This window comes from Nyctereutes procyonoides, unplaced genomic scaffold, assembly GCF_905146905.1.
Source record: "Nyctereutes procyonoides isolate TBG_1078 unplaced genomic scaffold, NYPRO_anot_genome, whole genome shotgun sequence".
NCBI classification, from domain to species: Eukaryota; Metazoa; Chordata; class Mammalia; order Carnivora; family Canidae; genus Nyctereutes; species Nyctereutes procyonoides.
In genome coordinates this window covers 9,317,291-9,343,187 of record NW_026575052.1, presented here as the reverse complement: position 1 = coordinate 9,343,187, position 25,897 = coordinate 9,317,291, and the positions used below count along the sequence as shown (strand labels likewise).

Here is a 25,897-nt window from a genome sequence, read left to right as displayed (position 1 = left end):
GGTCCCAGGGGATATCACTGAGGAGGGGAGAGGGTATCCAAAAGTGGGGACTTCTGTTGTAGAAGGGGTGTTCGAGGCCACTTAACTCAAGGAGGATCACCATATTTCCCTGCCTCAATTAACTTAGCAGCTCTATCCATCCACTGAGAGCTGTGTCTCCTGCATAGGGTCCCATGCAGAATTGTGAAGCATGGGGTGGTGAGGAGCCATGAGTGGGTGGTGAAGAAGGAGCGCTGCAGGCATCAGGGCAAGGAGATTAGACCTGATACTTAGTACTCCAGCCCCAAGTCCAAGCCCTGCTTCTGAGCAATTAGTCAGCTATATCTAATCGGACAGCTTATGCTCCACATGGTTGCAGGTGGGAAGTTTTCTGTGTTGAAGTGCCTACTTTGTCAACTGACAAAATAATGTTTAGAAAATTTTTCAAGTTCTAACAGTTTTTTACAAATGAGTTCTGAAAGCATCTTATTTTGTTCTAAGGAAAATAGAACTGTGGAACTGGTGGGCGGGTGGGGGGGGGAGGAATGCTCGTCTGCTCCAATAATAGAGTTTAGATTATGGACTAGGAGGAGATAAGATTAGTGAGGTAATGCTTGGATTATGAACAGTCTTGAACATTATGCTAAGGAATTTGGACTTGATCTTTCATTTCGGAACCACTGAAGGTTTATAAAGGTAAGTCATGGCTAACTGTAGTATTGTAGACTGATTAATCAGGAGGTGTTATATAGATTACTGGAAAGTAGGCCAGTGAAGGGTTTTTGTAGAAGCTCAGGTGTGCATACTATTAGGATCTGAATTTAGGGAGTTTTAAAAAAAAAAGGAATATATTAGAAGTTTTGAAGAAGGAAGAGATAGGAGTTGATGTGGAGAAAGAAAGGTAAATAAGATTATGAGATTGGTAAAATGGGGTTATTTGTGATACTAATTAATGGTAGTTGGAGAAGGGGATAGAGGAGATAGCCTTTTTGCCTCAATTCTCTCTGCTAAATATTACTCCATATCCACATACTGTTGACACCATTTACTAATTTATTAAAGATATTATTTTAGAGAGTGCGAGCAGAGAGAGGGAGAGAATCTCAAGCAGACTCTAAGCTGAGCTTGGAACCAGATGTGGGGCTCTATCTCATGACCCTGAGATCGTGGCCTGAGCCAAAACCAAGAATTGGGTGCCTTTTTTTTTAAAATTCTTATTTATTTATTTGTTTGTTTGTTTGTTTATTTATTTATTTAGAATTGGGTGCTTAACTGAGCCACCCAAGCACTCCAAAACACCATTTACTTGAGATATGTTGAGAGTCTCTAAAATTGCCTTGGGATTGAAGTGGAAGTTAGAAGATTTCTTTTATTTTGGAAACACTAGTTTGGAAAAAATATACATGTAGTACATTTCAAACCATTATATATACCCATTGAATAAATTATTAGTTCTAGAAATTTTACCCTAATTAATATTGCTGGTTAGATGAACTATCAAGTGTGGAGGAATTTTTGGAATGCATTGGTTACTTTAGAATTTTTTCATCTAGTGGAATTTGTCCTGTATACATTAACAACACCGTGTGGTAATATGCTGGTTCACCTTGGATGGTTTGATTTATCATGATAGAGTTAAAATAGTCTTCCAGTTTTTGTCATTGCAGCATGTATGGTAGAACATATTATCTATCATTTCATTAGTGTTTACCATGTAGCAGGTACCTGATGTCTCCTAACTCTTTAATATTTAAAACTGGCTCATGAAATAGGTATTGTTACTCCTACTTTAGGGAGTAGGAGTAATGGGGAGACTGAAGCTCATGGGGAGGGTTCAAGAAATGTCCCTGGGGGGTCGGGGGAGGAGCAGTAGAATTAGGGTTCTCTATCACCATGATACAAAGTCCATGTTCTTTCTCCTACTCTATCCTTGGATTAGAGATCATAAGAATAGGAATAAAGAGAGGGGAAGAGATAATTGCTTAGGTGCAGATCAGTAAAGTGCTACCCATATATTATTAACTGGTATCTAGCCTTTTCCATCCTGTCTGTTGTGTGCAGGAGTGGGGCGGAGGGCTTCAAAGACCAAATATGATCTAGTCCTAGTTCTAGTCAGGGACAGTCACTTATCTTTTGGATAATGTCCCTCACATCTTTTTGTAGAGCTCTCAACATATCCTTCATAAAAATAAATGTTCAGTTCATAAAACAAACACACTGGTGACACACAGCTCAACAAATTGCTAGTCTGGCAAATGACATCTAAGGAAATTTTAGGGACTAGCTTCTGGGAAAGGGGGATTGAAGGTCATTCTGCTTGAAGGTGTAGTTGGTGCTGGACACTAGCTGACGTTGGTAACTGTCACTTATTTTTGGTCATGCGCCTTTCTTCATTCTCCACATCATTCACAACTTTAAAAGTTCTTAGCTTTTCTTCACGTGTGCTGTTGATAATTTCTTCACTGTTCTTTCAGTATTATAAACCTCAGCCCTACCGCTCTCAGCCTCATTGCTCTTGTTCCTTTACCAGCTGCTTATATTGGGTCTGGTAGTACCTGTGCACAAATGTGAGCAAAGTCCTAGGTTCTTCATTTTTTTCTCCCAACATTTCTTCCATCTCCTAATACACAACTGAAAACAAGTTTTTTTCCTCTAATGAATGCTGTTATATTTGTATTTTTGCTGGTTGAGTACTTTGTTACTCTTTGGACAGGGGAGCAGTTAATATATTTCTAGGCCTACACTGTCCCTTTTAGACCATTTTTTGCCATTTTTGCATGGCTTCTGATTTTTTGGAGCCCCTACCATTTGCTTCTCTGTTTCCATTGTGTTTGGTGACTTTCAGGATCCTCATGGATCACTTTTCTTCATCCCATTCCCTAGTATGCACTTTGTCTAGTACCTCACACTTATTCCTGTCTGTCCTGCATCTGTAGATTGCATCCCATGCACTCTTTATTGAGTCCTTCCTTTGAGATTAGGAATACACTGAGGCCTTTTCTATCCTAAATAAATGAAATCCCTCTGCCTTTCTATCAGAGTTATTCCCCTATATTTTTCTTTTGTTCAGACATCTAAAAACAGCATTCTCTATGCAGGCTTTCCTTTCATACTCCTTATTCTTTAACACCCTTCCTGTCTTGTTTCTGACTCTTAACACTTGACTGTAAATGCCCTTTCAAAAGACCTAGTGTCCATATATTCAGTAGTTTTCATAGCCTTTGTCTTCCTTAATCTCTTGTCAATATTTAAACTATTGATCATCTTCTTCCTTGAACTTCTGTTCTTTGGCTTGGAGTTAAAAATATGTGTGTTTGGCCCCATTGAGCCTAGTAAGGCCATTTTACCTGGAACTTGGCTGGTTGTTGGACTCTGGTGTTCCTCTTGGGGCCTGTACTGACTAGCAGAGAAGGGGTGGAGTAGGTTGGCACTGTGCATCTCATAGTGCTCTGTACCCTGTGGACTTTTAAGTAAATAATTGATTTGACTTGCTAGTCTTCCTGTTCTCTCTCTCTCTTGCTCTCTCCCTAATCCTGCTATGGCTTGTTTGTAAAATTGGATTGCCCACTTCTGCTCTTGACTCTGGTTAAATACTATACTACATAAAAGCAGACTTTTCTTTTTTAGAGCAGACTTTTGGAAAGAGTGATATGAACTAAATCTTTGGGTAAATGCATGTAAGATTTGAAATGTTCCAGAAAATTTGGAAAAGTTTAATGAATGTTAGTTAAGTGTCCTTAACAAGAAAATTTTCATGTCTTTTATTTTAGTATTTCCACGGAAGGCTATTTCTGGAGGGAAAAAAAGCCACATCAGATTCTATCACAGCAAAAATAATTATACTGAGAATCTCAGTATAATAGATTTTCTAAGCCCCACTTATTTTCAGGAGTATTTGCCATAATAACACGGTACTGTGACAGTTCCCTGGAGTTTGTTGTTAGGATTTTGACCTGAATTTGCCAAGACAGTTTCAGAAAGTTGCTGAGATAGATGGGAAGTAGTGGCGTGAGCAAATGTGGGTTAGGCTAATACAGATATAGTAGTAGAGCAAAGTTTTGAGATGACAAGATTTTTTGAGAAGGAAACAGTATTGAGTAATGCTATTTTTGTTGTTGTTTGCTGTGTTAAATGGTCATGGAAGCCTTGTGTCCCGAGAACTTTTTTGTCCTTAGAGATTTGAGTCATTCTCTGTTGTCAGATGTTTATCACCTTCCTGTACAGGAAATGGAATTATTCAGCCCAGAGAGGTGATAAAGAGCTTTGGACTAAGTGAGTCTGGAGGTTCTGGTTCAGTTTTAGTCATTATTTAGCTACATGAGCAAGCCACTTTATTCTTTGGGCTTCAGATTTGTCAAATGAGGTGAAGTAAATTTCTGAGACGATACTACCATTTTAATTTGAGGTGTTTGATAAAAAGCCATTCACAGTGACTCTCAGTTTACCAATTAGTCAGAAATGTGATAATTTGTATTGAGGCAAGTTTGTGACAATTTATATTACGAGATGAGAGCTTGTAGTATGTTGTTTGACATGTAAGTAACACAGTGGAGTTGTATCTTCAAAATATAGAATAGGGCACCTGGGTGGCACAGTCTGTTTAATAAGCATCTGCCTTTGGCTTGGGTTATGATCCTGGGGTCCTGGGATTGAGCCCCACATTAGGCTCCTTGCTCAGCAGGGAGTCTGCTGCTTCCTCTGCCCCTGCCCGCTGCTTGTGCTCGCTTGCTCTTGCTCTCTCTCTCACACGCTCACTTTTTCTCTCAAATTAAAAAAAATCAAAATGGTAGAAGCTTACATCCCCAGCAGTGTTACATGGATAAAAAATTTACTAGAAAATATTATTGAACAATGGAGATGCTGAAACGTGAAATCCAATACGTATGCCTATTTCAAATGTTGTGACAGCTTCGAAGCAGATTTTTTAAGTGTGAGTTTTTATGGAAAATAAGTAAAATGGCAGAGTGAAATATTAACAATAGTAGCTAATGACATTTGGTTAGCACTTCTATATGCCAGCTACGATCCTCAGATGATTTTATAACACATTTAATCCTTCCTTAAATAATTCTGTGTGGCTGCTGTTATCCCTGTTCTACACTTGAGGACACTGAAACATCATTAAGTAACTTGCCCATATTGCTATTAAGTAACATATTGTCACATGTATGACTAGGTCTGTGTGACTCCGAAGTCTGTCGCACACCACGTTTATCTGTTGCATCCTAACTTCAGAGTACATACAGATGAAGGTATATGGTGGTGAGGACAAAGTAGAATTCAGATATTGAATGTTTAACTAGGTTATTGTGTTTGCTTCCTTAAGCCATGAGCTATAATATTCTAACATAATTTTCATTACACATTACAATTATGTTAGTTTAGTAACATCACTTACATTTGCTGACTGACGTGTCTGGAGTTTGAATTCCAGCTCTACCATGTGATTTTTGGGTAAACTTGGGAAAGGAACTCTACCTCTTTGTGCCTCAGTTTACTTGTCTGAAAAATGGGGTTAATAGTATCTGCCTCCTAGTGTAGTGAGAAATAAATGAATTGATGCAAAGGACTTAGAATAACACGAACTAAACATATAATAAATGCTGGCTATTGTAATGCTTTTAATTATTCCAAGTACCTTAAATACCATTTTCTTCAAATAGCATTCCTATGCAAGAGGTAGGGTCTAGAATCTAGTATATTTAGTCCCATTTTACAAATAGGAAATCCATGAAGCAACTTGTCTTAAAGACAGCAAAATTACATGGAATTAAATTTAAAAGGTTAGCTAACCCCAGTTTGAAAGAGGAAAAAAACATGGTTTGGGATGAGTGTCATATAATAGTCACCTCTCGTATATAAGTAGGACAAGCCTGTGGTGTTTGGAACGGGAAGATCATTCCCAGCTACTCATTTCTTTTTCTAGTCCCTGATTCCCTTCCTGCTGTTAGAGGGGGATGTTGCTGTGTCATTCCTGTGTCCTGTGTAGCCATCTAGCGAGCTGAGAAACAACATTCGAAGGGTATCGGATTCTCTGGGAACTGAGAAAACAGCTTACCTTTTCTATGTGGAAAAAAAAGGTAAACCGAGTGGGAGGCGTGATCTACCAGTAGGAGCTGTGCTGTCATGTGAGTTGTTTTATGTATTTAACTCTTGAACTGCTTCAGCTGAATCCCACTCTTTAGTCGTGTGTTGGTTTCCTGCAGTTAATGTTTAGAGGCATTTTTTTAGGATTTAAGTGCTTCTAGTTTTCTAGTTTTTTTTTTTTTTTTTTTTTAACAGCTTCATGCGGCTTGATCTAGCTCAGCTGTCAGCACTTGATTTTACTGCAGTATATACTGCATAATCTCTGCATTGCTGTAACCAGATCTTGGTAAGACTTGCCTTTCCATTCCTGATGAAAAGATTTCTTTGCATGTCTCCCTCGGGCTAGTCTGCTTTAGCTTTGGAGGCTCTTCCCAACTCTTTGGAAAAACCTAAAAAGAGTTTTTCAGAAATGACCTTGTGTTGGGTTTTTCTCTTGGCTAGGATTTCTCCAGCTAACAGCGGTTGGCTTTCCCTTAGCTCTAACACATAGGAACAATGTCTTCAGCAAATGTATATTGTACCTGCTGTTCAAGAGACTAGTTACTGGAAATGCAGAATATAAAAACTGAAGCATATTGAACTAGACTGAATGATGATTAATGATAGATGAAGTGATATATCAAGGGGACGAGATCATGCAGACCTGGATTTAATTCCCAGTTCTGCCTTTTATTCCCAGCGTGACTATGGGCAAATTTAACTTTCATGAATTTCAGTTTTCTCCTCTATAGATGAGAAGTACTAATAATACCTAGTTCTTAGGCTTGTTTTAAGGATTGATGGAGAGAATAAATTGATGACAGTGAACAGAATGCATGATACAGTACTGTGAAATGTTACTAACCTTCCTGCAGTTGATTGAGTTCCTTGCTAAAATTGGGATATTAGTACTGAGCTCAGGTTTGTTGTAAAGATGAAATGAGAGGAGATAGATAGCTGGCACATAGATGTTACATATGCAGAAAAGAACTGGAGCAACTGAAATGCTGGAGGCAGTATTTCTTTGGAAGAGACAAATTAAAATAGTACCCAAGTCGTACCAACTCCTGCAGCCAGTCAGTGCTGTTTCAGCAGTCTGTGTTCGTCTTGCTGTGCTAAATATGTGCGTTTCCAATTGTATTTTGCCCATGATTCAATACTGCCCCTTTTTTTTAAACACATAATCATGTTCTTCTCATTCTGAGTTTAACTTAAATTTTACCATGAACCTCCACTTCAGAAAAAGGATTTGTCCCATTTCTTTTTTTCTTTATGATTAGAGACCCAGAGAGAGGCAGAGATACAGGCAGAGGTTAGAAGCAGGCTTCCTGTGGGGAGCCTGATGTGGGACTCGATTGCAGGACCCCTGGATCACAGGATTTGTCCTGTCTCTAAAAGCCATTATGTTGCTTAGCATGGACCAATACATAGTAGTTTTTCTGCCTGGAGAGAGGTGCTGTTCTGTTCCTTCTTAAGATCTCATGTAGATCTATGAAACTTTTCGTAACTCATTAAAAATCCGCTCCTTCTGTGCTTCTGTTCTTGTTGTAGTACATTTTCTGGAACGCTTGTGCCCTTACCACATTGTTGTAATTATCTGCTTACTTTTGTCGGCTTATAATATGAATATCATAAGAACAGAGTATTTTCTCTGTATTCTTTATAGCACATGCCTGGTTCGGTAAGTAATGAATCCAGACTTTGATGCATTGACTTTCTATTGGTATTTTTCTACCCAAAAAGGCATGAGTGAGAAGTTCACTTTGGTGTCTCTCTGTGTGTTTTAAAATAAAACCAGCAGGGCCACCTGGGGGGCTCAGGTGGTTAAGCCACCAACTCTTGATTTCAGCTCAGATCATGATCTCAGGGTTGTAAGATTGAGCCTTGTGTGGGACTGTGTGCTCAGTGGCAGTCTGCTTGAGATTCTGTCTCCCTCTGCCCCCCCCCCCCCGCTTTCTGGCACTCTCTCTCTAAAATAAATAAATAAATCTTTAAAATAAAATGAACAAAAATATATATTGATATGATTTACATACCATAAAATTCACAAGCATCACCATTATTTAAGACCTTTTTTTGTTTGTTTGTTTACCCCAGACAAAACCTCCATACCATTAGCAGTGATTCTCCATTCTCTTTTACCTCTAGTTCCTAGCAACCATAATCCATTTTCTGTCTCTTTTTTTGGACTTGCCTATTCTGGACATTTTGTGTAAATGGAAATCATACAATATGTAGACTGTTGTGTCTGGCTTCTTTTACTTACCACAGTGTCTTCAAGGTTCATCTGTGTTGTAGCATATATCAGTACTTCATTTTTAGGGCTGAATAGTACCCCATTGTATGTACCACATTTTGCTTATTCATCGGTTGAAAGACACTTGGGTTGTTTCCACTTTGGGGCTATTATGAATAAAGATTGCTGTACAATTTTATGTCAAGTTTTCATTGCTTTCAGATATATTTTCAGATATTCCTAGAATAGAATTGCTGGGTTATATGATAACTTTAACTTTTTGAGTAACTACCAGATTTTTCTCACAGCATCTGTCTGCATCATTTTGCATTCCTACCAGCAATGTATGTGGGTTCCAATTTCTCCACATCCTCACAACCTTTGGTATTGTCCTTTTTGATGATAGCCATATTAGTGGGTATGAAGTGGTATCACGTGGTGGTTTTGATTTGCACTGCCCTAATGACTAATGATGATGGAGCATCTTTTCATGTACTTATTGGCCATTGGTATATATTTCTTTGGAGAAATTCCTATGCAAATCCTTTGCATTTATTCATTCATTCATTCATTCATTCATTCATTCATTCATAGAGAGAGGCAGAGTCACAGGCAGAGGGAGAAGCAGGCTCCATGCAGGGAGCCTGACATGGGGCTCGATCCCGGGTCCCCAAGATCACACCCTAGGCTGCAGGCAGCACTAAACCACTGCACCACCGGGGCTGCCCTCCTTTGCCATTATTAAAATTGTTTATCTTTTTGTTGTTGAATTATAAGAGTTCTCGGTATATTTTGGATACCAGTTTCTTGTTAGATGATTTGCAGATATTTTCTCCAAATTTTTGGATCTTTTTTTGTCTAGAATCTGCATGATATTGTAGAACTAAATGTCCTAAAAGAACATATGTTGATTAAAGGGATTGCCATGTTACAGGTAGCACTGAAGTTAAACAGTTCTTGAGGCCTTGGGTTATAAGAAAGATAGTGAACATTCAACTGTCAACCAGGGAAATTTGGGTTTAGTCCTAGCATTGCCACAGCCAGATAGTATGACCTTGGGCATATAATGTAATTCTCAGTTTTTTCCCCCATAAAGTGAACAGTTTAGACTAGGTAGTTTTTAAGGTCACCACTAAAGCTGTTTGAGTTGATAAGGTCTTTGGGGACACATGTTATAGGTTAAGATTATACTGTGTCATTTGTTCTTAATATAAAACTTGTGTGCATGGTATTACTTTTGCTAGAAAACTTATTTTTTTTTGTCTTCAGTCAAGAACCCTGTCTTTCTTTAAAACTAGTCATAGTAAATTCTGACCAACTCCAGTCATCTGAATAAATCTGGGTTTTTATTAAAGAACTTATAGGTAAAAGAGACCTTTATAATTCTTTTAATCTAATGTTCTCTATTACAAGTGAGGAGTTAGAGGCATAAAAAAGTTAGGGTTATTGATTTAATGTTGCATTTGCTGGGTGTCTGACTCAGGCCGTATAACTAGTTTGTGGCAGAATTGATGAAAACTGAGATTGCCTGGACTTCGAGTTCACTATTTCTAGTATAGCACTTTGCCATGGATTATTAAATTAGAATCTGGTTAAGAAGTAGTATCAGGAATTTGCCAGTGTTTCAGCTAAGGGATACAATAACTTGCCTCCAAATTCTGATTTTTAATTAATATATGGTATTAAATGGGATTGACATATTTGTTACATATTTTAGGTATAAGTTGGTGGTTAGTTTTAGTTTTTAAATCTTTCTCTTGTTCATGGCCTGTTTTCAGCCTTAGGGAGTTATATGCAGCTCTAAGGTCTCCAGTTGACTGACTCCCTGTGATTTATTATAACAATTCCATTCCAGCACCATTGGTGTTAGAGTCTCCCAGCCCATGGTGTCTCTGGTCACTGACTGCTGATGAAAATGATTTATATTGGCACTCTGCCTATTCCTAACCACCTTTTCCTGTTAATGTGGTTTTTCCAATTTTTCAGTGGAATATGCAACTTCAGTAGAATCACAAATACAATTCTCTTGAAAATCTCAACCTAACCTCACCCAATAAATAGGTACTAGCATGGGCTGCTAGAATTTTTTTTGAGTAGGAGCGTAGCGTATTCCCAAGGAGTACACAATTGTTTACCTGTAATTTCAAAATGCAAAAGCACTTAAAAACATAGGGACGTCTGGGTGGCTCAGCAGTTGAGCATCTGCCTTCAGGTCACAGGATCCAGGATCAAGTCCCACATGGGGCTCCCTGTGGGAAGCCTGCTTCTCCCTCTCCCTGTGTCTCTGCCTCTTTCTCTCTGTGTCTCTTATGAATACATAAATAAATCTTTTAAAAAAATGAAAAACATGATATACTTCATTGCAAAATCTGAACTGAAGTGAGGCTATTTATGATTATCCTACTTAGTATGAGTATTCATATTTTATATATATTTAAGTAAGCTTTACCCCCAGTATGGGAGCTCAAACTCATGACTCTGAGATCAAGAGTGTTATGCTCTACTGACTGAGCCAGCCAGGCATCCCATGATTACTCATATATTTAAGTTGTGGAAATATTGATGTGTTTGCCTACAGGGTATTGTCCTAATCTCTATTATATTATCTTTCCAAAATCTAAGAAATTCTGAATTCCAAAATATATTTAGGCCAAAACAGGGACTCTTGATCCCTATTTTGGCTTAAAATATGGCCAAAAATGGCCAAAATGATCGTATTTGTTGTTGTTGTTTTAAATATTTTATTTATTAATGAGGGACACACAGAGAGGCAGAGACACAACACAGGCAGAGGGAGAAGCAGGCTCCATGCAGGGAGTCTGCTGTGTGGGAGATCCTGGGTCTCCAGATCATACCCTGGGCTGAAGGCGGCGCCAAACCTCTGGGCCATCGGGGCTGCCCTGTATTTGTTGTTGATAGTTTCTTTGTTACATGGATTCTTCTTGAAATAAACCTCAAGGGGTTGCCTTCCTTGGGCAGCTAATTTCCACTACTGTTCTTTGTTTTTCCAAAGAACATTGCTGTACCACCTGAATATTCATTAATATTGGGGAAGGAGTTTTCTCTTTTTAAAATAGAGTTGAGAATTCTTTATGGTTTCTTTTTTTTTTTATCTCCTCAATGATTTTTTTTGAAAATTTCTAAACTTACTAAACAACTGAGTGAGTAGTATTATGAATACTCATGTACCTTTCCCTATATCAGTGGTTCTCAAGGGTTATTTACATATCTCTGGGGGTCCCCAAGACCCTTTAAGGGAATCTGCAAGGTCAGAACCATTTTCATAATAATACTAAGACGTCATTTGCCTTTTTCACTTTGGTGATACTTGTACTGACGATGTAAAAGTGATCAGTGGTGGATAAAGCTGTTAGTGCCTTAGCACAAATCAAGATAGTGGTATCAAATTGTAGTAGTAATAGTTCTGTTTGTGACATACTTGGAGTAAAACAACAAATGCCGGTTTCATTTAAGAATGTTTTTGTTGGGGGTGCCTGGGTGGCTCAGTTGGTTAAGTGTCTGCCCATTCGGCTCAGGTGTTGGGAAGCCTGCTTCTCCCTCTCCCTTTGCCATTCCACTTGATTGTGTTCTCTGCTTCTCTCTACCTCTCTGGCAAATATATAATCTTTTTTTTTTTTTTTTTAAAGAATGTTCTTGATGAAGCAGTAAAAATTATTAATTTTATTAAATTATTTTTTAGTACACATATACATCTTTCTAATATTCCGTGTGTTGAAATGGGGTGAGATACCTCTGCATATCAGGGTCTAGTCTTTATTTGAAGAGTTGGTGGTTCGAGTTGCAGGCTAAACCTCTTCTTTCATGAAATGTCATTTTTACTTTAAAGAAGAGTGACAGGGAAGCCCGGGTGGCTCAGGGTTTAGCACCGCCTTCAGCCCAGGGCCCGATCCTGGAGACCCGGGATCAAGTCCCATGTCGGGCTCCCTGCATGGAGCCTGCTTCTCCCTCTCCCTCTGCCTGTGTCTCTGCCTCTCTCTCTCTCTCTCTCTCTCTCTGTCTCTCATGAATAAATAAATAAAATCTTAAAAAAAAAAAAGAAAAAAGAGTGACAAACTGGTAACTCATATTTGGGTATTTGGGATCATTTTTTGGGAAATGAGTGAAATGAAGTTTGTCACTTTAAAGAAAACAACTGAAAGTATCTATTGCCAATTTTTTTTTAAAGATTTATTTATTCATGATAGACATAGAGAGAGGCAGAGACACAGGAGGGGGAGAAGCAGGCTCCATGCCGGGAGCCCGATGTGGGACTCAATCCCGGGACTCCAGGATCGTGCCCTGGGCCAAAGGCAGGCGTGAAACCGTTGAGCCACCCAGGGTTCCCCCTCTATTGCCAATTATAAAATTCAGACTTTCAAGCAATGATTAGAATTTTGTATAACTTCTTTCTGTTACTATGAGCTTGTTAGCTTCCCAGTGCAGTCTTTTTTTGACAGGATTGGCAGTATGTTAACACTAGTGATTTTTTGATACTGTACAATGTGTCAGCATTTAAGATCTGCATATCTGTCAACTTAGTGAGCCAGTATTTACCAAATGGTCAAAGCATGATTTTATTAAATCATACTTGGTAAAAGATCCCTTTGAAGTACAGGATAGACCAATGGATTTTAATGTGACAGAGTATGAAAAGTTCTTATGTATATGGCTTCAGATTCCATATCTATCTTTCTTTTCTCTTTCTTTTCTTTCTTTCTTTCTTTCTTTCTTTCTTTCTTTCTTTCTTTCTTCTTCTTTCTTTCTTTCTTTCTTTCTTTCTTCTTTCAAAAGATTTTACTTATTTATTCATGAGAGACAGAGGCAGAGACACAGAGGGAGAAGCAGGCTCTTTCTGGGGAGCCTGATGTGGACCTCAATCCTGGGACCCCCCGGGATCACAACCTGAGCCAAAGGCAGACACTCAACCACTGAGCCATGCAGGTGCCCAGATTCTGTGTTTCAACTAACTTGTGAAAAACTACTATTTGTCAAGTTATGGTGTAGTATCATAGAAGAATCTCTAATCATCTTAAAAGGCTATCAAGGTGATCTTTTCAAGTATATAATGTGTGAAGTTTCTGTTTTCTTTGGATATATCAAACAAAATGCCATATTGTAAGCATGATGCAGAAGCAGATATGATATTGCAAAGGGATTTGCAGAAGTGTAAAACTAATGCCACTCTTCTCATTAAATTTTTTTTGGTTTGGAAAATTACTTTTTTTTTTTTAAGATTTTATTTATTTATTCATGAGAGACACAGAGAGGCAGAGACACAGGCAGAGGGAGAAGCAGGCTCCATGCAGGGAGCCCGACGTGGGATTCGATCCCGGGTCTCCAGGATCGCGCCCTGAGCCAAAGGCAGGCGCTAAACCGCTGCGCCACCCAGGGATCCTTTTTAATCTAGAGCAGGGATTGGCAAACTTTTTCTGTGAAGGACCAGATAGTACAGATAGTAAATATTTTGACCATACTATCTCTTGAAGAGAAAAGCACCCATAGACTGTATGTAAATGAATGGGCATGTCTGAACTCCAATAAAACTTTAGTTTGAAGATGTGTGATCTAAAAATTCTCCACTCCTAACTTTTGTGTGTGTATCTTAACACTTGCTCTTTTGAAGAGTCTGGGCCAGTTATAATGTCCCATAAGTTGGATTTTTCTGATTGTTTTCTCATGCTGAGATGCAGGGTAAACACTTTTTGCTAAGAAATAGTACGTAGGCAGTGCTGTGAGGTTCCTTTTGTGTCCTATTGGGAGGCACATAATGTTAGCTCCATTATTGTTGATGATAAATTTGACCTCTTCATTGAAAGGTACTTACTCCCCTTTGTAATCTATGGGGTGACTTTGGGACTTTGTGAATATCTTATTCTCCTACCAAATGGCTTTAGCTTCCACTGATGGTACTTTTCTGAATCAGTTATTACTTTGGTAGTTGTGATTATAGTTCTTAACATCTGCTTAAGTAACAACAGCAATAAAAAACAAATTGTATTTTCAGAATAGTACTTGTGAGCTTAGGGTAGAAAGCCCTATTAATATATATTGTTACTGTGGTTTAGTTTCCCATCATAGACTATCTCCCTGGGAGGGTGAGGCTGAAGGATTGGGTCTGCATGTGTTGTACTGAACAGCTGCTTTCTAGAAGCAGGGTTCTAAAATATGGTATCATCTTCTAAACCCAAAGCTGCTGAAGAAGGATCTGGCCTTGGCTGGACTGGAAGTTGTCTTTGCCATCCCTAGTTTTTCCTCTTCCTTCTGTTAATATTTCACGTGTTTTAATGGTTCAGTTTGTGGATCCTATAGTACTTTCTTGATCAATTTTTGTCTAATTATATGTTAAAGCTTGTGCTGAAAACCAAGTAGTTACAACTTAGAAAAAAAATTTTTTAAGAGGAACATTCCCCCCCCCACTACCTTCTTTTTTTTTAATTTTTTAAAAATTTTTATTTATTTATGATAGTCACAGAGAGAGAGAGAGAGGCAGAGACACAGGCAGAGGGAGAAGCAGGCTCCATGCACCGAAAGCCCGATGTGGGATTTGATCCCGGGTCTCCAGGATCGCGCCCTGGGCCAAAGGCAGGCGCCAAACCGCTGCGCCACCCAGGGACCACCCCCCCCACTACCTTCTTATGAAACATTTTGAACTTAGAGAAAAAAACTAATAGTCTAATAAATACTTAGGTCTTTTAGCTGGATTAAATACTTATTAACTGTTTGCTTTAGTCTACTTATGTAGTATATTTGTATATGTGTATCCACCGTTTCTTAACTATTTGATAACCTGCAGATGTGTAACCTCGTAGAATAAGGATAGTTGACAACATAACCATTATACCGTTACCACACCTGACAAAATTATGTTTCTAATATATATCAGTTCATATTCAGATGTTTCCAGAGTTCTCAAGATTGTCTTTCATAGTTGTTTTTTTTTTTTTTTTTGAAAATATTCTATTGGGGACACCTGGGTGGCTCAGCAGTTGAGCATCTGCCTTTGGCTCAGGCCATGATTATTGGATTCCAGGATCGAGTCCCACATCGGGCTCCCCGCAGGGAGCCTGCTTCTCCCTCTGCCTCTCTCTCTCTGTGTCTCTCATGAATAAATAAATAAAATCTTAAAAAAAGGAAAATATTCTATTGAACAGTAATTAATGAGAGATTGACATATAATTGAGCAGTGAAGTGCTCTATGTTCTCTGACAGAAAAATAACTACAAGTTTGTAGGGTGCCCTGCAGGTAGCTGCAATTAGTTGCATTTCTTTGGTCAATAAAATGAGGTCATCTTATTGCAGGGGATGAGGTTCAGGGCTTTGTTAGCTTATTATGATCAACTGTTGGACCTTTCCGAATATCAATGAACATGATAAATTGAAAACATAAGAAATGAGAATGATGTCTAGCCTAATGCCTGGCTCAGAGTAGGTATTTAAGGAGTATTTGTTGACTTAATTAAAGGTGTAATTGGAAGCATGTGCCAGAGGACTATAATTGAGCATTTATTTCAGTGCATTTAGTTTCTGTTAGGTGTTTGTCAGAGATAAAGAAGTAGAAAAACGGTATTCATGCTCTTTTTTTTTTATTCATGCTCTTGTGGATAACTACAGTATTAGATGAGAGGAAATATTCTTTTATTCCTTAAACAGATCTTTATTGAATAACTTATATTCATAACATTGTACTGGTGGGAATATAAAGGAATGACAAATCTCTACTAACCTTAAGGACTTTTGCATAATAGTTGGAGTAATATGATATAAACACATAAAAATGAGTATACTGTGTAAGAGAATAATAGCTCCATCATGGTAGTATATGCTTATGTGTAGATGGCATTAGGTGCTCAAGAAGGGAAGAATTAATGAGTAGTGGGTATGGAAGAGTTCCACTGAAGAGGACATGGCATTGAATTGTTTCTTGAATAGATTTGATGAGATGAAGGACATGATGGCTATTCTGGGCAGGGGAGATGTCCAGGCAAAGGGTATAAGATGAAGGAACTTGTCCATAGGAAATAATGAGTAGATCAGTCTGTCCAGGGAAAGAGAAAGATAATGACTAGCATGCTAGGGCCTCTCGAGTGACAGACTAGGAATTTAGACTTCAGTTTGCAGTTGTAATGTAAATAAATCCTGTCTGTGCATTAGTATCTTGTATTCTGAACCAGTTGATCAACTAATACTTATTGGTAAGACGTGCATTGTATTTTTTAAACGATTTTATTTATTTATTCATGAGAGAGACACACACAGAGAGAGAGAGAGAGAAAGAGAGAGAGAGGCAGAGACACCGAGGGAGAAGCAGGCTCCTTGCAGGGAGCCCAATGTGGGACTCGATCCGGGGCCCCCAGGATCATGCCCTGGGCTGCAGGCGGCGCTAAACCGCTGAGCTGCCCCGGCTGCCTGCGCATTGTATTCTTTGAAATTCTGACGGCCTGGATCACTTGCAGATGTGAAATTGTGATTCTGGCACAGGGTTTGTATGTAGATATAGAAACAGATGCAAAAAAACAAATGAACCAGGAGAAAAAAATTAAGTGATTCTTACTTCCTTGGGAAAGTTTGATGGGGTGGGGTTTGTGTCACCAGTGGTGCTGAGTAGTTGGGAGGATTTTATTGTTGAGAGATGGATTGGGGGAAATGTTGAAAATATAAGAAAGGCTATGCTGATGTTAAAACGTGTTGCAAGATTCCAAATCTCATTGTCATCTTTATAATTTAGATTTTGGTAAGGCAATGGTCACTTACGTTTGAGGGCTGAATAAGAGAATGTGAGCCTGATGGTGAGATTTTTATCTTGATCATTACTTAAAATCCAACCACTGGATGATTTCCTGGAGGAGGGGTGGTGCAGTTGCTTAAAACCAAGCTTCAGATTCTTGGTTTTGGCTCAGGTGGTGATCTCAGGGTTGTGAGATAGAGCTCTGCATTGGGTGTGGAGTCTGCTTGAGACTCTCCCTGTCCCCCACCCCCACCTCTAAAATAAATAAATATACAACCACCTACACATACAATCCCAATAGCTCCTTAACTAATTAGCTAACTCTGTGTCAACTAACTAAACCCCTTTGGCTTAAGAAGGATTTTATCATTTCTTACCAATCTCAGCCATGTCATTGATAAATACATGTTATGACATTAACTAGGACTAATGCTATATAGTCTTTTATTTAAGATTATTGAGAATCTTTTCTGTATTCTTATTTTCTCTTTAGCTTAAGGAGGGCTAAACCAGTATATAGGCTTATGCTGTGATAGTGTTTATTGGCTGTCCCTAAGAGTCATAGCTTTTATAAGCTGGAAGAAATCTTCTGGACTCTTATTTTAATCACCCTGGTTTGTAGATCTATCTGAATAAGTGCCTTAGCATGACAGGAAGGAATTTTCTGGATATAGAGGAACCCAGGCTCCCCTTCCCCCTCCCCTCTATTCATTGTGGTGAGATCATTCATGGTCCTTCTCAAGACAAAATAATATATTGTTTATATCTCACTTCTCTGCCATTGAAAGACTTAATGGTTGGAGAAATAGAACCTAAGACATACAAAGGGTAAGGCACTTTTTTTTTTTTTACTGTATTCCCTATGCTACGCTTTTTATCCCCATGATTTATTTATTTTATAACTGGAAGTTTGTTTATTTTATAATTTCACCTATTTCTCCACCTCTGTCCCCTCTGGCAACCACTATTTTATTGCCTGTATTTATGAGTCTGTTTCTCTGTTCATTTGTTTTTTAGATTCTGTATGTATATAAGTGAAATCACATGGTATATGTCTTTGACTTATTTCACTTACATAGTTCTCTCGAGGTCACATTCTTTCTTAAGGAAAGTTTAGGATTAGTTGGAAGTTTATAGGACATTTACCTCTTTTTTTTTAAAAATTTTTATTTATTTATGATAGTCACACACACAGAGAGAGAGAGAGGCAGAGACACAGGCAGAGGGAGAAGCAGGCTCCATGCACCGGGAGCCTGACGTGGGATTCGATCCCGGGTCTCCAGGATCGCGCCCTGGGCCAAAGGCAGGCGCTAAACCGCTGCGCCACCCAGGGATCCCGGACATTTACCTCTTAAGTGCACTCAAATGTAGTGGGACTTTTAATAATGTTGGCCTTATTATAGGTTGAGTCTTCTATCAGATTTTTATTCTGCCTTCAAGGTTCAAGTCACACTAATAATTATCTCTGTATAATGCTTTACAGTTTATGAAGTGTTTTTATAAGCATTATCACATTTAAATTTTAGGACACCACTGTTGGGGAGGCAAGAGCATTTATCACTATTTTATAGCTGAAACTTAGCTGAAACTTGACCTCCCATTTTATTTCATGTCTGCCTCCTAACGTGCTAAACAACACTGCTTTCATGATTTCATTTGCCTTATATCCAGATTTCCATAGTAATGAATTATGTTGTGATAGGTTCCATTTTGGAATAACCTCAGTATTTTTTTAAACTGAAAAAGCTGTGTTTTCCATGACTTATTAATCAAAGGGAGTTGAATGAACATGTTTTTTTATTTTTTTAACTAAAGTCCTGAAGAATTGATCTTAGGTAGATTCCTGAGCTTGAGGTAAAATATCCTATTTAACTCTCATGAATTCAGCAAACATTTATTAAACATGTTCCATGTGCCAGCCTTACTGCAGGAGACAGGCGATGGAGAGCCTTAGAAATGAAAGTGTTAAAACTGAAAAAAGCAAGATTTTAAAGTCAAGAAGACTTGAATTTAGAATTCAGCCTGCTACTTGTTTATTAGTTGTAAATTATTTACAAATTCCTAATCTATAAAATGGGGATACATAATACCTATTTTGTAGGATTGTTTTGAGGATTAGGGTGATGTATATGAAACACTTGGTATCTGCCTTTTATAAAGTCATTATTGCCCCTAAGCAAATGAATAGGCAAATGTGTGTGGTGAGAGTTAGCTAGGTCTTGACGGAAAGGATTTGGCTGACCTAATGCAGAATCGAGTGAAGTCTCTTGGCTGCCAACATACTATGTTCTGCTTTTGTTGAAACTTGCAGCTCTCACCCTGGTGGTTGCCAACATTGCATTTGACTTCTCACATAGTAGAAGCCAAGTCATTCCTATGGAATATAAGTCATTTGGAAACATCTGTAGGCTGGACCTTTAAACCTCTATTGCAGTTCAGTTGGGAAAAATCTCACATTACCAGGGGGAGTGAAAGTCATGTGGCAGGGAGCCTTTCTGGGCTGGCACCCAGATTCATCTTCCTGAGTGATGTAGCCATCTAAAGGATGACGCTGCTGACAGTGCATGTGGCAGGCAAAGTGAATGGGATGAAAGACCAAGAACTTCGTTTGTTTTCTGCAATGGTGTTTTTTTCATTGGTAAACATTTATCGAGCATCTACCATATGTCAGATACCGTTCTGGGTGCTAGGAGTACAGTGGTAGTGGTAGGAAAGCCTCTTTGCAAGAACTTATGTTCTAGCAAGGGAGAGTGTAAATAAATGTAAAATATAACAAATTTCAGGTATGCTAAGCACTATGAAAAGAAGTCAAACAGGAGAAGCAGGACTAAGTTAAGAGAAGGGGGTGCTATTTTCAGAAAGGATCTCATTCACTTCAGATAGGATAGAATGGAAGACTCTCTGAGAAGTAACACACAGCCCAGCATGAAGCCAGTGAGTGACCATCCAAGAAAAGGACCCCAAATGGGTTGTTTCAGTAACCCTTTAGAAGGATCTTTGGTATGAGGAGTGGACTGACTTTGGAACTTGCTTTAGGAGATGGAAGTGAGGATTTCCTTTTTAAAGTGCTTAAAATCAGCCCATATTGATTCTCAGTATGGGAGGGAGCAGGTCTGGTACTGTTGAAAATCAGCCAGGCATGAGGTTACACCACCTGGAAAATGTACATTTTGGTGTCCAGGAGTGCTAGTAATGTCCTTTTTCCTCACAGTATTATATAAAGCATAGCCTTTGGACCTTGTGTATCAGAATACAAGTGCAAATCTTTTTTTTTTTTTTAAGATTTTATTTATTTATTTATGAGAGACACACACACACACACAGTGGCAGAGACACAGGTAGAGAGGGAAGCAGGCTCCATGCAGGCAGCCTGACGCGCGGGACTAGATCCCAGGTCTTTTAGGATCAGGCCCTGGGCTGAAGGCGGCGTTAAACCGCTGAGCCACTCAGGCTGCCCTACAAATGCAAGTCTGTGGACGCCACAACAGATCCAATTAATGAGAATATCTGAGACTGGTGCCTGGGAATCTGCAGTTTTAACAAGTAATTCCATATCCATACTGAGGTCTGAAAATTACTGTTTGTAATCTTGTTGATAGAAATTGTCTTTATCCCAGGCTTAGTGGGTGGGCCGGCAAGTATTTGCTTATTTAAGATTCATTACTTTTCATAATTTACATCAGAGCTTGCATTTCCTTTTGCATTGATTCAGTTGTTGGCTTTAATCTCTGATACACTGTAGCTTCTGTATTAAGATGTGTTGTTGATGAGCCAGCAGAAAACCAAACTGGTCCTCTTTTGCTTACATTATTTGGTGTTTTCACCATCAGCCACACCCTTGGGAAGGAGCAGTCTCTGAAAGGAGAATGCTACATTCGTTGTGTGGACTTAGATGCTGTAGAAAAAAGCTTGCTTATGCTCAGTCGTTTTGTCTTGTTTTGTTTTCTGTTACTTGAAACTTCTAGTTACTTACTAAGATTTTTACTTTTTTTTTTCCCATGGGTCTTTAACATGTAAAATGCTAAATCAAAGAGAAAATAGAGAATGAGGATATTGAGAAAGTATTTAATATATTTAGTGGTAGACAGTAAATACTTGGTTTGATTTCGTGGAGAGGCTGGGAACAATCAGCTGTGGCAAATTTAAACTATCTCTAGGTGGTCCAACCAGATCCTTAAGGCGTCACAGCTGGCATTCTAGAGGGCACTCTGCTGAAGAAAGTATGCACTGTTTCCCCCATGTTGAATTTCAGTAGTACCATTGATGCTCATTGTCAGGTTGTGGGAAGGCCAGTAGCTCCAAAGCCTATCTGCCAGCACCCATCTCGAGGCTGGTGGCCCAGCTTAAGTCTCTGTGCCTTCCCTCTTGGGTACGATTGCGGTTACTGTCTTTGGCAGGGCCCTCTTAGAAAGCGGTGGAGTCTTTTAGAACTTGAAAGGGCCTTCGAATGAATGAAAGTCTGTATTTCTTATTTTACTGTTAAACCAAGATTTAGAGAATTGAATCTTTCTCCAAGGCCTAGAATATGACTGGATATTAGAATATGAAGTCTGGTAATGTAGTTTCCTTCAATAGGGTCATCCAGTTGAATCGTCTTTTTAAGATGTGCCCATTTTCCCAAGGGCTGTTCCGTTTCTGCTTCAGGATTCTTGTAGTCATTACATTTAGCACTTGGTTATTTTTGATTTTGCCTTGCCAGTGATTGGGGGGCCCAGGTAAGGTGTGGATAGGAATTTATATCTTGCTTCTTCTTCTTCTTCTTTTTTTTTTTTTTTTTAAAGATTTTATTTACTTATTTGACAGAGAGAGAAAGTGAACACAGCAGGGGGAGAGGGAGAAGCAGGTTCTCTGCTGAGCAGGGAGCCCAAATACTATGCGAGGCTCTATCCCAGGACCCTAAGATCCTGGGCCCTAAGATCCCAGGACCCTAAGAACTTGAGCCGAAGGCAGACACTTAACCAACTGAGCCACCCAGGTGCCCCTATTTCTTGCTTCTTAGTAAAAATTGTGTAACGTTTAAGAGAAAATCTCTTGAAATTAAGATGAATGAAGGAGCAGACACTGGACCTGAGTCACACCACAAAGCAGCAGAAAAGGAGAGTTCACAGGGTTTTAGTCTCTTTGGAACCATACACTGACTTTCTTCCTGCTCCCTTCCTTAGCCACTTGACTCCCATAAACTCAGTCTTATGAGGAGGCTGTGTCAGGGGTTTGGGTTGGGATTCTTGACCCAGCTCTTAGGTCCAGGCCTCCTTTCTCCTCTCTTAGGACCTTATCTCCCCCGTCTTTACGATGGCAGGCTGGATGATTGATCCTCAAAGACCTTTTTAGCTCTGATATTCTTTGAAGGTTCTCTTGCGGTTTGATGAAGGGCCACTGCTTTCAGTGTGCTCAGACAGCATAGATTATGTATGGGAACCTTCTGCAGTTGTGCCCTGGATGGTCTCAGGCTAATTATTTTTTCAGTAGGAATGTTTCTGAGAATGTGGTTTTTATAGATAAGCCAGTTTTGGTTTTGTGTTTTAAAGAGAATGTAAAAGGTTAAAAATAAAAGTGAGAGAAGACTTCAAAGTTGCATCTGTGGGGAGTATATTAGTATATCCCAAGTAACTGTTCCAGAATAGCAGATGCTTTTTGTTCAGTCTATAAGGTGGCATAGTATTGTGGCATCTCCTGATGCTGTTGCAAAGAACAGGGGGCTATAAGGAAGTTCAAAGTCCACAGTTAGTTTCCACCTTTGGAAAATGTGTGCCAGCTTACAGGGCCCAGCGGGAGCGAGGGCCACTGAGGGACAGGATTTCTAGCTTCATCTGAACTCCCACTTCCTAGTGGAATGATTTGAGCCCCTCAGCTCTGTATAACTAGAAAACTTGCAGTTTAAGCTTGGCTTGTTTGGCTTAAATTATGGGAGTCTGTCCCTCCTGAAAATGTCACTTCAACCTGAGGACAGTTTACTGATTCTTGTAGGATACTCGAGTTTTTTTTTTTTTTGGGGGGGGGGTGAGTCTGTCCCTAGAGCAGGCTTGATGTCTGTGCTGTCAGGACCTAAGGCAAGATACCGACTGGCTCCGTACTGGAAACCATTTACCCTCCTGCTTTCTTCTTCCCAGTGGGTGGAGTTCCCTCCATTCCTGCCTGAATGAAAAGCATTTAGCTAACTTCCTGATCATGTCCTGTCTTGTCCTTCGTTTTTTTTCTTAGCTTTTCATTATTTGCTGCAGCTCAGCCCATCTAGCCTCTGAGCTTTATACATCTTTGTAACTGGAAAGAACTTATAAAGCTTGAGTTAGGGGAAAGGAGTTTAGGTCTCTTGTTACGTGTAAGGGATTAGGGGGAGGAGTGGGGAAGATGGAGAGGCAGGGAGACTGGGATCCAAGAAAACACTCTAGGTGAGGGATTTGAGGAATTGGAGCTTTGGGTTGCTGACAGGGCAAAAAAACCTGAGGAATGCTCCTGTTTGATAAATAAGTTATTTTTAGTTTGCAGAAAAAAAAAAAGTAGTTTCACCAGCATAGTGGAATCTGTTGAAGAATGCCAACCTGTTAATTTTTACTTTTAATTTTGGGAAAGACAGTTTATGTCAGTTATTAGGACAGAAAAACAGGTTTAGTGGTCTGATTTTGAGTACTATATGCTTAGTTAGAGGAGCTGGACTTTCCTAACTGGAAGGTGGGACCTTTGTCCTGGTGAGAATTCATAGTGGTGGAGGGAAAATGCTAACAATACAAGTTAGTGAAGAAAATACTGGAGCAAGTAGAGACCGAATCGGCTGTGCCCCGCTGACAAATACCCGAATCGGCTGTGCCCCGCTGACAAATACCCGAATTGGCTGTGCACTGCTGACAAATACCCTGGCCCTCTGGTCAGCAGGGTTTAGAGCTTCCTGTTGGAGCAAATTTTGCTCTTATTTCTTTAGCTTTATACACAGGGAAGTTAAGTCAGCAGCTTTTCAGTGTGGCCCTTTGTAGTCTTGGGGTTTTTCTCACTTGGCCTTATTTTTTGCTTAAAACATGTAAATAATCTGTAGAGGCGCCTGGGTGACTCAGTCAGTGAAGCATCAGACTCTGGATTTCTGCTCAGGTCATGATCTCAGGGTCGTGAGATCAAATCTCGTGTAGGGTTCTGCACTGGGCGTGGAGCCTGTTTAAGATTCTCTCTCTCCCTCGTTTGCCCCTCCCTCTCTCTTTAAAAAATAAAGTAAAAGTAATCTGTATAACTGTTTCTCATGAGGATAAAGAAAACTTAAGAGAGGTAGTTATCTCAATAAAGCAAAACAGCTAGTGGACTGACTGATCATGGCATGGATTTTTGAGGGCTCTGGCAGGACATCTCTGGGCAGCCTTTCTGATGAATGTGGGCATCCTGGAATCTGGAGTTCCTTTAGTTGGTGTTAATAAAATAATATTACTTGGTGTTCTTACCCAGTGTTACACATGGGAGATGAATTGTTCTTTTTTGTGTGAGTACACCTATATTTTTAAGAACATATATATAGGCACTCCTCATAGTGTTCAGCTATTTAGCTATTGAACTTTATTGAACTGTTACTATGTGCTAGGTTCTATGCATGTGCTTGGATTAGAAGATGAAATACTATAATCTTGGCCTTTTAAGAGCTCACAGTTTGGTGGGGGAGATAAACAAGTAGATAATTACAATACAGGATGGTAAGTGCTATCTATGTTAGAGGCAAAACTAGGGTCTTTCAAAGGGGCCTGTTCCTACTTGATTCCTCTACCTTCCTCTCCAGATTGTTTAAAAGCTGTGTGAGATCATAGGGAGGCCATGAAGCTGTTTGCCGAAGGTCATACCCATAGCTAGTTGGTAGTGAAGCTGGAACTAAAATAGAGTTGTGATATTCGTTCTCTTACGGCTTTGTTCGTAGTTCCATTAGCAGTGACTTCAACTTTTCCTCCCTTGCCCTAGATTCCGACTTGTAACTCTCTCCCTCCTCTCTGCTCCACCATCTTTTCAAGCTTTGGTTCTTATTACCTTGCCTCACAATTCTATTGAAATGGAAGTAGGAAGGCTTGGGAGTCTTAAGTTTGAGCTCGCTGAGGTAGAAGAAAGATCCTTAGCATTGGTTGCACATTAGAATTGCTTACAGAGCTTTTATAAAATACCGATACCTAGGATTCTGATTTTTACTCCCATATTTGTTTGCACATTACTGAGATAACTTATTTTAGCTTAATATTCCACAAAGGGAGGATATCAGGTAGAAAATTGTCTCTTTCTCAGAAGACATAAGATTGTTTTCTTCTTTTTGTAATTTCTCAGGTCACTGAACCTGTCCCAGTCAGCTCAAGCCTATCTTAGAAAAAGTTTGAAATCTCTGTTGTTAAGCTTCCAGAAGCAGCCCGATGTAAAAAAAATTTTGTTCTAAAGATTTTATTTATTTAGAGAGAGTGTGCATGAATAGGGGAAGGGGCAAAAGGAAAGAGAGAATCTTAAGCAGGCTCTACGCCCACCATGGAGCTAGACACAGCTCGATCTCAAGATCCTGAGATCATGATCTGAGCCAAAATCAAGAGTCTGTTGCTTAACCAACTGAACCACCCAGGTGTCCCAGTGCTCACTTTTTATGTTCTCATGTAAAGACTATTCACATCAAGGTATGCATCAGGTCAAGATAGAGAACATTTCCACAACTCCCGAAAGCTCTCTGTGCTTCTTCCTCACCATCAGTACCGGCTGCCCAACTAACCGTTTATTTTGACTTCTATCTCCATTGATTAGTTTTTTGTATTCTTGAGTTTCATGTAATAGAATATAAACAGAATCAGACAGCATGCACTCTTTTGAGTCTGGCTGGTTTTGCTCAACATTGTGTCTGTATATTGGACATTCATCCGTGTTGTATGTAGGAGTATGTAGTGTTTCATTGTTTG

General features: G+C 39.3%; 1 protein-coding gene across 2 annotated transcripts in view; it reads left to right on the top strand.

The window, feature by feature from the left end:
* Positions 1-25,897, top strand: part of LUZP1 (leucine zipper protein 1) — an 88,811-nt gene that overhangs the window by 13,559 nt on the left and 49,355 nt on the right. The window contains exon 1 of one of the 2 annotated variants that reach the window (XM_055331052.1): positions 6,309-6,352. The exons of the other annotated variant lie outside the window; for it this stretch is intronic. The gene's annotated coding sequence lies outside the window, so the exon portion shown is untranslated. Of the gene's footprint in view, positions 1-6,308; positions 6,353-25,897 lie in introns of those variants that run through there. 2 annotated transcript variants of the gene reach the window in all.